Consider the following 13,260-nt stretch of genomic DNA (forward strand, 5'->3'; position numbering starts at 1 on the left):
GCCTCAGCAGCTCAGGAGAGGCTGGAGGGTTACCAGACCCAGAGGCAACCTCACCTTCTCCTGACAGGGCTGGAAGAGGAGCACCTGCAGGCAATGGGTCCTCCACCACCTCCGGAGCCAGAGCAGATTCAGCTGATGTCTGCTCCTGAGGATCCGGCACAGGTGAGGACCCTTCAGGCTCAAGCCCCAGCCCTGGCTCAGCTGGTCCTGGAGGCAGGGACTCCTGTGCAGGCTGGGATTCCTTAGGTTCAGCCTCTGAATCCGATTCCCAGGCCATCACAGGCTCATCCACACTGACCTTCCTTCTGCTCTTTCCAAGAACCGTTCACACACTTTAAAGCTCTGTGTTCAAGTACCCTTTTTTTTGGTCCTGAGCTTTCCCCATGAAACCTGCTCTTTAAAGCTCAGTCAGAGCCAATGGCAACCCACTTAAAATCCCAATTGACGTTTGCTCCGGTTGAGTGCTAAAGAGTGGGTTTTTGATGGGAAAGTTCTAAGGCAAAACATAGAAATAAATGCTTGGACACAGAGCTTTTAAGCACAGACCTGTGTCTGGAAAGAGTGTGGCAAAAAATATGTGTGGATAAGCCCTTTAAATTCTTTAAGTTGAAAATCCCCAGATGTTTTAAGCTTTTCCCACAGAGGAGTTGTGTGAGCCCATTGAACATATCAGTTGCCATTTTCCAAACCTTTTCCAACAACACAATATCCTAGATTAGTTAAAAATCGAAGGAAGAGCTTAAAAATAACCTACTCCCACCCCATTCCGATTACAACAGATATGGGAAACCTGTAACTATGTGCAATGGAGTTGCAGCATTTGCTGGCGCCGAGGGCGCACTCTGGGCGGGCGCAAGGTGCAGAGGGTAAACAGAACTTAAAAAATAAATAAATTACTTATTTGTTTTTTTCAGATTAAAATTTTACAATCACATATCCAACATACAACATCAAAACAAGATTCCAAAGATCTCCTGGACTTCTCTCCTCCCCTGTACGCATCTTTTATGATAATCCAAATCTTTTACATCTCCAAAATTCATCATTAAACTACAGCGGAACCTCGGTTGTCAAATGTAATCTGTTCTGGAAGACCATTTGAACTCCAAAACGTTCGACAACCAAGGTACAATTGCCAGTGGGCAAAATCTATTGAAAAAATGGAGAAATGCACCCCGGAAGATGTTCAGCTTCTGAGGAGTGTTCAAAAACAGAAGCTTTCACTTCCAGGTTGTCAGCATTCAAAAGCCGAAACGTTCAACTTCCGAAGCGTTCGACAACCATGGTTCCACTGTACACGTTATATTCTAATCCTACTAACAATTTACAATGGTTTTTAAGATAAATAATAATTTTCCCCCATTCCTTATTAAAATTTTGGCCTTCCTGATTTCTGATTTTCCCAGTCAATTTAGCCATTTTGGCATAATCCATCAACTTAATCTGCCTTTCTTCTCTGGTAGGGACTTTATCTTCTTTCAAAGAAGAAGAAGAAGAAGAAGAAGAAGAAGAAGAGGAGGAGGAGGAGGAGGAGGAGGAGGAGGAGGAGGTTCCCCAGATTATGAGTCCATCGCTCTTAACCACTACACCAAACTGGCTCTCCAAGAGGGTAAACAGAACTGCCTCACCAGCCCAATGCTCACCACATGGAGCCTGGACAGGTGACACATCCCTTGGTTGGCGAATCCCACCCCCCCACCCCCTGTTGGCAAGGCAGCCTTTCAGTGAGAGGGTTGGGGACATGGCAGCGAGGCCAGGCTTGGCTCTGCTGCCCAATGACCCTCAGCAGGGTTCCCTAAATTCAGGGCACCCTCAAAATTGTGTGCCCAGGGCTATGGCCCCCCTGCTACACCCCTGTGTGTCTAATTTCATGTAACCCCCCAACATGGAGTGTCAAAGAGAGAGAGATGCGGTAGCAATCCCACAATGTGACTGACTCCACCACCATCGGTTGCAGACCCCAATTGTCTCTTCATAGAAAAAAGCCTTCCCCTCTCTTTTTTAGGGGGTTCATCCCTTCAAAGGCAGTAATTGTGAGATGTTAAGGAAACAAAATAATGTGTGAACAAGGTGCAGAAGTATGTATTTATTTGAAGGGAGGGCAGCACTTAGGAGGAAACGCAAGACCGTGGCCAGAATTTCTTGGCAATGGAACTGAGGAGACTGTTAATTATAACTTGCTTTTGCTGGAGGAAATTGCTAAAAAATTAAGATCGATGTGCACTTTGAAAGCTCAAGGACCACGCGGAATAGGCTTCTGGCAAGTCTAAAAATAGGCTTCAGAGGAGTAAAAAGGAAAACCATTTTCCATCTAAGTGAGGCGAGTTTGCTGAGCGTCCAGCAAATATTGGACAATGAAAAAGGAACAAGTTAAATAGTTTTAACTCTAGATGCATCTTAAAATAACAAGGATAAGCATTGGCTTACAGCAGAGCACATTAGGTCATGGTAAGGTGACCAAAGGGCTTAGATGACCTTTGGGCTTATTGTCCCAGTGGTAGCCAATGGAGTTTCCTCCAGATGTTGGACTACAAATCTCATCATCCATTGACCATGCTGAGGCTGATGTGAGTTGTAGTCCCTTATACCAGCAATAGTCAACGAAAAACTTCTTTTGCTTTTTAAAGAAAACAACAGTGTTTTATCACTCACAACCTGTTGTTTGAGCAAAATACTAATAACAAACATCTCACACCACTAGCAGTTGAAAGCTACCTCGATAATGAACATAAATTGGGTTATTAACAACTCAAAATGCTTCCTAACTGGCGGTGATAGCGTTTCACTATGGTTAGTAGGAGAACTAACATCGCCATAGATGTGATCAGTTTTTTGTTCCAATGCTAAAGTAAGAGATGGATCTTATTAACGCTTTCTGTAGATAGCCAGATTCATAGAGATAATATATTGGCTCAGATTCACAGAGAGAGCGATTGGCTCAAAGAGAGATATGGGAACACAGGCATTTCTCATGGTTAGTCTTCAATCGAGTTCTTTAATGGAAACTTAGTGGAATGATATGTGTTTGCTATGAGGCATGCTTCATGCACAACACAAGACAAATCAGGCTTGCAAATAAGTAACCCCACTACAAGAAGCTGCCACCAGTCCTGACTCGCTGGTGTTTCGCTTTACAGGTAGGTAGCCGCGTTGGTCTGCCGTAGTCGAAACAAAATTTAAAAAATCCTTCCAGTAGCACCTTTGTTGTTGTTGTTGTTTAGTCGTGTCTGACTCTTCGTGACTCCATGGACCAGAGCACGCCAGGCACTCCTGTCTTCCACGGCCTCCCGCAGTTTGGTCAAACTCATGCTGGTAGCTTCGAGAACACTGTCCAACCATCTCATCCTCTGTCGTCCCCTTCTCTTTGTGCTCTCCATCTTTCCCAACATCAGGGTCTTTTTCAGGGAGTCTTCTCTTCTCATGACGTGGCCAAAGCATTGGAGCCTCAGCTTCACGATCTGTCCTTCCAGTGAACACTCAGGGCTGATTTCCTTCAGAATGAAAGTAGCATCTTAGAGACCAACTAAGTTTGTTATTGGTATGAGCTTTCATGTGCACGCGCACTTCTTCAGGGCAAAAAGTGGGAAGGGGTGGGACATGGCTCCAAAGCATTCTGCTGCCTGAAGTGAAGGACAAAATGGCGCCTCCTTCATTCCATGCATACAAGTCAACCAGGCTGGCTGAATCTTACTTCAGCACTAGTGATTGGATAGCATCCTCCATTGCCCTCGAGAGCAAGTAGACTAGCTTAGGGAGCGTACAACGGGGTGTGTGGCCAACACTGCTCTGTCCACTTCCTTCCACTCAGAATCTTTCACCTGAGGCGGCTGCCTCACTCTGCCTAATGGAAGGTCCCAACATTCTTGACCACTTCAGGACCTCCCAAGTTGAGTGAGAAGTTCTCAATGGATGTTCTAAGGACATTCAGCTTAGCGCGTTTAGAATCTTTGTGCAGTATATGAAGAGAACCTAAGAACAGATCAGGAAGTTGTCAATTTTCCTAGATAGTATTCTGGATAAATGTATACACAGACTTCACAATTGGATCCTGCTGCTTTCAAAAGGTCCCCAGAGAGCTGGCGATAATCCCATGAAGCTGAACTTGTCAAAATAAGGATTTAGGCAGCAGCAAGACAACCTTCCCAAAGCCGTTCAAAGGTATGGGACAATATTTTGCCCCCCTCCCTTCCCCACAGATACTGCGGGTAGGCTCCAGAATAATCCATGCAACGGCTTTCAGACAGATCTGCAACAGCTTCCACTGAGCAAAAAAAGAAGAAGAAAAAGAACTTTAGTTTGGAACTTTCCCAAAAGAAACAGCACAGCCTACTAAAATTTTATTTCCAATATTCCCTGATGGAATTCACCGAGCCTGCACAAGCTTTTGGCAAAACGACACTGCAGTGAAGTTGTGTTTTTTTTTTTTACTTTAAAGCAATCAGCATCCTGGAGTTTGCTCTTTTAAAAACATAATGGGAGCAGGGTTTTGGATGTTTTCTGAATGCTTCTTCAAACGGCAACCACACTTAAAAGGGCAGAACGTCTTTAAAATGCAACGCCAGTGCCGAAATGCCCAGGATCTGGGGTGGTGGTGAGTATTTACTTCTTTATTTCATTGATATCCCACCTTCCCCCCCCCCAAGGTGGTGTAGACGGTTCTCCCCACAACAACCCTGTGAGGTAGGTTAGGCTGGCAAGCAGTGACTGGCCCAAGGTCACCCAGTGACCTTGGGCCAGTGTGGTGTAGAGAGCCACTGGAGAGCCAGTGTGGTGTAATGGTTAAGAGCGGTAGACTCGTAATCTGGGGGACTTTTGCTTTTGGCCATGGGGTGGGGCAGCAGTTGTGGCATACAAAAATAATTTAACATTTTTCTTGGGCAATTCCAAACCTACTATTCCAAGAAGAAAGGCCTCTGGTTTCTTTATAAATGTATATTTTAACATTTTTTTTAATTCATTATAAATCTTTTTCCAGAAGTCTTTCACCTTGGGGCAAGTCCACCACATGTGATAAAAAGTACCTTCCTTTTCTTTACATTTCCAATATAAATTATAACAGTTATGATATATCTTTGCTAATTTAACAGGAGTCAAATACCATCATTTTCATTATATTTTCCTTTAACACCGTACATGCAGTGAACCTGACCCCTTTCCTCCACAATCTTTCCCAATCCTCAAACATTATGCTACGTCCTACATCCCTTGCCCAGTCTATCGTTACTGATTTAACTTGTTCAGCTTTTGTATGCCACTCCAACAATAATTTGTACATTTTAGACAAGTTTTTACCTTTAGTATCCAACAACTCCGTCTCCAACTTAGATTTTTCAGGGGTATGTGGGAAATTTTAAATGATGGCTCATTTGTTTGATTTTGCCTTAGGTCTCACAGTGCAGAATGAATCAGGTGTGATCTTGTTGGATAATTCAGCATGCTCTTCCTAAAGTCTTGCCTGTTTCTCATCCATCTCTCAGTCTCAAAATATCCTACCTACATTTTATAAGCCCATAACAACTCATTGACAGCTACAAACATATAACAAACAAACAAACCCAGTATTTAGTGACATCTTGTGGCAAAACCATGCAATAAAACACATCCCGCTTTCACTCGCCTCTCTTGGAACAGCAGGACAGTGGGTTGTAGCTCATCTTTAAAGTTTAAGGTAAAAGTTACACACCAACACATGAGAAACTGTGAAAAAATGTAGTATAAACACCGACAACTGGGAAACACTGGCCTGCGAGCGCTCCAATTGGAGAACCAAAGGTGTCATGGGCTTTGAAGACGCTCAAACTCAGGATGAAAGGGAGAAATGTGCCAAGAGGAAGGCACGCTTGGCAAACCCTCACTGTGATCAACTCCCACCCAGAAACCCATGTTTCTGTTAAAACCATGTTTATGGAAGACAATCTTACTTGGCTATGAGTGATCGCCAAAGAAATTGTCCCAGAATACTGTCATTAGGTTCCATGTATCTGATATGATGTTCCGTGTGCAAGGATACAGCACCACTGTGGAAAAACCTATTGAGGTGTGGTATGTTGATTCATGGGACGCAGGTGGCACTGTGGGTTAAACCACAGAGCCTAGGACTTGCCGATCAGAAGGTCGGTGGTTCGAATACCCGCGACGGGGTGAGCTCCCATTGCTCAGTCCCTGCTCCTGCCAACATAGCAGTTCGAAAGCACATCAAAGTGCAAGTAGATAAATAGGTACCACTCCGGCGGGAAGGTAAACGGCGTTTCCGTGCACTGCTCTGGTTCACCAGAAGCATCTTAGTCTTGCTGGCCACAAGACCCGGAAGCTGTACGTCGGCTCCCTTGGCCAATAAAGCAAGATGAGCGCCGCAACCCCAGAGTCGGTCACGACTGGACCTAATGGTCAGGGGTCCCTTTACCTTTACCTTATGTTGATTCATGAAGCAGACAGATAAAATTACACAAAGGTTTCAGCAAGAGGTATTGCAGTGTTACATGTTTCCAAATATACTATATGAAAGCAAGCACATTCCAATAAGACTGGAACTACAGGTGGCAGACCATTTTATGTCTTGGGCATACATTATTGGGTCTGCTTCAATCGTGAATGAAGGGGGGCAGGGCAAATTTAATGACAAAAGGAGCACACAGGTCAGGGGGCAGTAGGCAGTCCCTTCCTGGCCCATGTGTCTTTGCTGCCTAGAACTCCTTCCCCACTTTTCAGCTGGCCTCTGATATCTTAAACATGTCCCTCTGGGTTGCAAAGAATCCATGGAAAGGAGAGGGATTAGGTCTGTCACACATTATTTCATTTATTTAACAAAATTTATATACTGCGGGATTGCAAGGAAAATCTCTAAAGAGTTTACATCCCTTTTGCCACCTAGGCACCCTAAAGGCACATCCTGCTCCCTCACAAACACTAGGTGCTTATCTAAATTAAAGGCTGCATGGGTGGCGCTGTGAGTTAAACCACAAAGCCTAGGACTTGCCAATCAGAAGGTCGGCGGTTCGAATCCCCGCGATGGGGTGAGCTCCCATTGCTTGGTCCCTGCTCCTGCCAACCTAGCAGTTCGAAAGCACCTCAAAGTGCAAGTAGATGAATAGGTACCGCTCTGGCGGGAAGGTAAACGGCGTTTCCGTGCGCTGCTCTGGTTCGCCAGAAGCAGCTTAGTCATGCTGGCCACATGACTCAGAAGCTGTACGCTGGCTTCCTTGGGCAGTAAAGCTAAATGAGCGCCGCAACCCCAGAGTCGGTCATGAATGGACCTAATGGTCAGGCATCCCTTTACCTAACTTCTAGACTAAGTTGATCCCATGATTGGCTGTTTCCTGCAGCCAATTGGAAGCAGTGCCTTGGTTTCAGAACGTTTTGGAAGTCAAACAGATTCCCGGAACAGATTCTGTTCCACTTCTGAGGTATCACTATATTTTCTCACTAAGGCTTGCAAACAACACCTAAAGCAGGTATTATAATCCACATATGGAAGCTAAGACTGAAAGATAGTGGTTTGCCTAAGGCTTACAGTGCAATCCTATGCGTAGCTATCCAGAAGTAATACCAATAATAATGATGATGATTTTATTTATACCCCACCCATCTGGCTGGGTTACCTAGCCACTTTGGGTGGCTTACAGCACATTAAAAATGGCAAAACATTAGACATTAAAAATCTCCTGATACAGGGCTGCCTTCAGATGTCTTCCAAAAGTCAGATAGTTGTTTATTTCCTTGACATCTGAAGGGAGGGCATTCCACAGGGCGGGCGCCACTAAAGGCCCTCTGCCTTGAGTTCAATGTGGTTTACTCTCAGCTAGCTGTGATTAGCATTGCAGATCCTGTGAGACTGAGTTTTAGGTAGCTACCTCACCAATCACTCTTACACATGAAGTGATGGCGAAGCACTTCACCACCACAAGCCTGCAGACGCAGAAACCCAACGCTGGCCAGGAATAGTCTTTGTAGTGAGAAATGGAATAAAACCTTAGATGCAAATTGGAAGAGTGGACTCAGAAAGTTCTTACGAGGTCACCTTGTGGTGACATTTATGAAGGAGGACACCAGGCAATTCGATGAGTTCGGATTATGAATGAATACTGCAGTACCAAACTCCCTCCAGGGAAAAGCTTATTTTAAAACACATAATAAGACAATCATGTTTGCTCAGTCCTGCTTTCCTCATGGTATTATGTGAAAGTAATTTAGAAAGAATCACAGCGGTTGTCTAGACATATACCGGTGGGTTCTCTCAAGCTGGAATTTAATTAAATTGAATTTCTTGGAAGAGGAAATCTCTGTTTGACTCTGGGTTGTTATTAAAGATGTGGCTTGGAGAAGAGCATGGGCTTTGTGTGAGGGACCGTTGTGTGAGGGACTCCATTTTTGAAATCCGATAGTCAAAAAAGAGAGGACAAAGACCACCTGGAGAATACAACTCTTGTGTTACCATTTCCAGTGTTTATACTTTAATTGCAAAAAGGGGGCTTAAACCGTATTGTTTCCTGTGTTTGATAGCAGAGGACAAGGAAATTTAGGGTGTGCATCTGGAGTTTCCATACTGATGGTCTGAATCCCAACAACTTTCCATTTCAATAGTACATTCATAGAATCACGGAATTGGAAGGGACCCAAGGGTCATCTAGTCCAGCCCCCTGCAATACAGGAATCTCAGCTAAAGCATCCATGGCAGATGGCCATCCACCCTCTGCTTAAAAACCTCCAAGGAAAGGCGAAAGATTTATACGACCTCAGGAGAAGTCAGAGTTATGATACACTGGGCCAAGGATTTTGGGTACAACATACAGTTAAAAGATTGGGGGAAACTTTGGAAAGAAGGAATAAAATTTACAGCATGCAATGCCTTAAAAGAGAATGTGATGAAAATGATGTATAGATGGTATTTTACACCAGTGAAATTAGCTAAAATGTATAAAACAAGTAATAAATGTTGGAAATGTAAAGAAAAGAAAGGATTGTGGTGGGAATGCAAGAAAGTGAAAAGCTTCTGGGAAATGATATATAATGAGATGAAAAAGATGTTGAAATATACAGTGGTGCCTCGCAAGACGAAATTAATTCGTTCCGTGAGTCTTTTCGTCTTGCGATGTTTTTCGTCTTGCGAAGCACGGTCCGTCGCAACTGCGCCTCTTCAAGCGGCTTTAGGAAAAAAGCGAACAAACTCGCAAGACGTTTTCGTCTTGCAAAGCAAGCCCATAGGGAAATTTGTCTTGCGAAGTGACGCAAAAACCGAAAAACCCTTTCGTCTTGCGCGTTTTCCATTTTGCGAGGCATTCGTCTTGCGGGGCACCACTGTACTTTATAAAAAAAACAGAAGCGTTTTTACTTGGCATTGTAAATGAGGACATTAATAGACAGGATAATAAACTGTTTTTATATGCAACAATGGCAGCAAGTGTATTCTTGGCACAGAAATGGAAACAAGAAGCACCACCGATGAAAGAAGAATGGCAGACGAAATTAATGGATTATGCAGAATTAGATAAGATGACAGGAAGGATTCGAAACCTGCTGGATCAGAGATTCTCAGAGGACTGGAGTAAATATATGAATTATTTGAAAAGCAATTGTAATCAACAGATTACGCTAGTAGGATTGCAAGAAGTTTTGGAAGGAGCATTATGCAAAATATTGCAGAGAAAACCATGCTAAGGATTATTAGTGAAGGAGTATTAAATGTAATATTGAAAATAATGAAATGCAAATTAAGTAATAAAGACTGAAAAATCTTCAGATGCAGTTGATGGAAGTCCAAAACATTGTATAAGATAAGAAAGTATGTTATATGATTTTTGGAAATTATTTGTAAAAATCAATTTAATTATTATTTTTTAAACCCTCCAAGGAAACAGAGTCCACAACCTCCTAGGGGAGATCTTTCCATTGTCAAACTACTCTTACTGTCAGAAACCTCTTCCTGATGTTTAGTCGGAATCTCCTTTCTTATAACTTGAAGCCATTGGTTCGAGTCCTACCCTCCGGAGCAGTAGAAAACAAGCTCGCTCCATCTTCCATGTGACAGCCCTTGAAATATTTGAGGATGGCTATCATATCTCCTCTGTGTCTCCTCTTTTCCAGGCTAAACATACCCAGCTCCTTCAACCTTTCCTCCTAAGGCCTGGTTTCCATTCAGCTGTTTTATACTTGAATCACTGGGTTTTTGACATGCAAGATAAACATAAATAGACTTCCTAAATACAGTGGTACCTCGGGTTAAGAACTTAATTCGTTCTGGAGGTCCATTCTTAACCTGAAACTGTTCTTAACCTGAGGTACCACTTTAGCTAATGGGGCCTCCCGCTGCTGCCGCGCGATTTCTGTTCTCATCCTGAAGCAAAGTTCTTATCCAAGGTACTATTTCTGGGTTAGTGGAGTCTGTAACCTGAAGCGTCTGTAACCCGAGGTACCACTGTAAAGCCAAGGCTAATTTTAGGAATGTGGAGGTGGTTTGATATAATCTTTGCCGCTCTGTCAACAGATGTGCTTTTTTTTCTTGCACTCTCAAGAAACTAGAGAAGTCAGCTGAGAAGGGCACATATTGACTAGTGTGCACATTTGATTCAAAACTTCCGCCACCCTCAATATCAGTGCCCCAAGTTGAAAAGTGGAATGGTTTTTGGACTTCTTCTTTTCCTCAGTACTACTGCAATGGCAGCAATCCTACTCCCAGCATCACCAGATCAGTAAGTAAACTTAGGGGGAAGTTTGGGGCGAGTGAATGAGTGGTGGTAAGCCAAAGGATGCCATCAGTTCCTCTGTGGCCTGTACAGTTAAACAACAACTATAACCTATGGGCTTTAAAAACTTGCCTCTTATTGGGGTGGGCTTGTACCAGCCCCCAAAGGTAAGGCTCAGAGAGGGTTGCTGGTCTCATCTCTTGACAAAAGTTAACCAGTTTAAATACTGTAACTCGAGGGGTAGAGGGGGGCGATTGACCAACACAAGCCTCTTTGAAAATAATAGAAACAATACCCCCATAAAAAAGAAACCAAATATCACCCCAAATATAGCCTTTAAAATGTCACAAAAGGGGAACAGGGGGGCCGAGTCAGAACCGGGTACTTGCAAGCTTTTTCAATGGCATTTCAAATATACAGTGGTACCTTGGTTTAAGAGCAGCTTAGTTTATGAACAACTTGGATTAAGAATGCTGCAAACCCGGAAGCAGGTGTTTTGGTTTGTGAAGTTTGCCTTGGAAGCAGAACACGTTCTGCTTCCTGTTGAGTGTAAATTGAGTCTCCCACTGCTATGGGAAAGCACGTCTTGGTTTAAGAATGCTTTGGTTTAAGAATGGACTTCCGGAACGGATTAAGTTTGTAAACCAAGGTACCACTGTAGGTGATTTCACTTAAATGTATGGTGCCTTGGAACGTAACCCCAGCATAAATTGGAAGTTGCCTGTACTGAATTGTATATATTGGCCAAAAATCTGTTTGTGATTCCAACACCAAGTTCAAAACAGAGCTCTTGCAGCTGCACAAATACTAAAGCAGGTCACAGATTTATACAACAACTTCTGCTTCGGAAGTCTACTCCCAGCCAATTGCTCTTCCCCATCTCCCAGCTTGCTTGGGAGACAAGAGAAACTTCTCTTTGCCGGCCTCTTATAGGCAGCTCAAGCCACACCCATTTCCTATACCATGCCACCTTCCTACACATGAGTAGGCTTTATCACAAGCAGGCTGTAGTCACTAACCCTGGCCAGTCCCATGCCTGGGGCCAAGGTGCTGGCAGTCTCATGCTCCACTTCTCCAGGTCTGGCTGATGCTAAGATTGACAACCATCTGTTGTCTCAATGGCAGTGTTGGTGATCTTGCCACAGTTTATCCTTTAATTCAATTACCTCATTTTCTTCACCTTCTCCCCCAGCATCCTAAAACTGTGGTGCAATGGGGGTATCCCTGCACACAATAATATACAATATTAATGAATGGTGAATTATTATTATTACTATTACTATTATTACCTCACTGTGTTACCCACCCTTCACCATAAGCTTTCCCATCCAGGTTACAGCAATTTGAAAATATGTTAAAGCAAATTAAAACAAGTTACAGTCAAGAGAAGAGGATGGATCCTAAAAATGATATATTTTAGGCATGACAAGCCAAGGGATAGTGTCTCCAATACTGGAGGTAAAATTTAGCCTTAAAAGGTAAAGGGACCCCGGACCATTAGGTCCAGTCGTGACCCACTCTGGGATTAATAAAGCTCATCTCGCTTTATTGGCTGAGGGAGCCGGCGTACAGCTTCCGGGTCATGTGGCCAGCATGACAAAGCCGCTTCTGGCGAACCAGAGCAGCGCACGGAAACACCGTTTACCTTCCCACCGGAGCGGTACCTATTTATCTACTTGCACTTTGACGTGCTTTCGAACTGCTAGGTTGGCAGGAGCAGGGACTGAGCAACGTGAGCTCACCCCGTCGTGGGGATTTGAACCGCCGACCTTCTGATCAACAAGTCCTAGGCTCTGTGGATTAACCCACAGCGCCACCCGCGTCCCTAAATTTAGCCTTATCCTCCATTAATTTGTCTAATCCTCTTCTAAAGCCATCCAAGTTGGTGGCCTTCACTTGTGGAAGTGAATGCCATTGTTTTAACTGCACACTATCTTCTCTCTGTCCTGAATCTTGCAACATTCAGCTTCAGTGTCATGAGCGAGGGAGAAAAATTGTCTCTAGTCACTTTCTCCATACCACGCATAGAGAGAAGCAGCTCGAGTCCTGTGTGATCCGGCTCTTTGGCAGGCGAAGGGGAACACAGAGCGGGACTGAATCAACGCTTATTGTGGAGTTTTCTCCTGCACAGCTGATGGGCAGAAATGCAAGCTTTTTCTTCCTCCACTTTTAATTTGGCCACATATGGGGGGGTATTGGGTTGTTGTTTTTATTATGTATTTTGTGGTTCTATAAAAGGTAAAGGGACCTCTGACCATTAGGTCCAGTCATGACGGACTCTGGGGTTGTGGCGCTCATCTCGCTTTATTGGCCGAGGGAGCCGGCGTACAGCTTCTGGGTCATGTGGCCAGCATGACTAAGCCGCTTCTGGCGAACCAGAGCAGCACACAGAAACGCTATTTACCTTCCCGCTGGAGCGGTACCTATTTATCTACTTGCACTTTGTGCTTTCTAACTGCTAGGTTGGCAGGAGCAGGGACCGAGCAACGGAAGCTCACCCCGTCGTGGGGATTCGAACCGCCAACCTTCTGATTGGGAAGCACCACCCGCGTCCCATCTTGTGGTTCTATATCTTGATTTT

This window comes from Podarcis melisellensis (genome assembly GCF_964234715.1).
Source record: "Podarcis melisellensis genome assembly, chromosome: 7".
Taxonomy (NCBI): Eukaryota; Metazoa; Chordata; class Lepidosauria; order Squamata; family Lacertidae; genus Podarcis; species Podarcis melisellensis.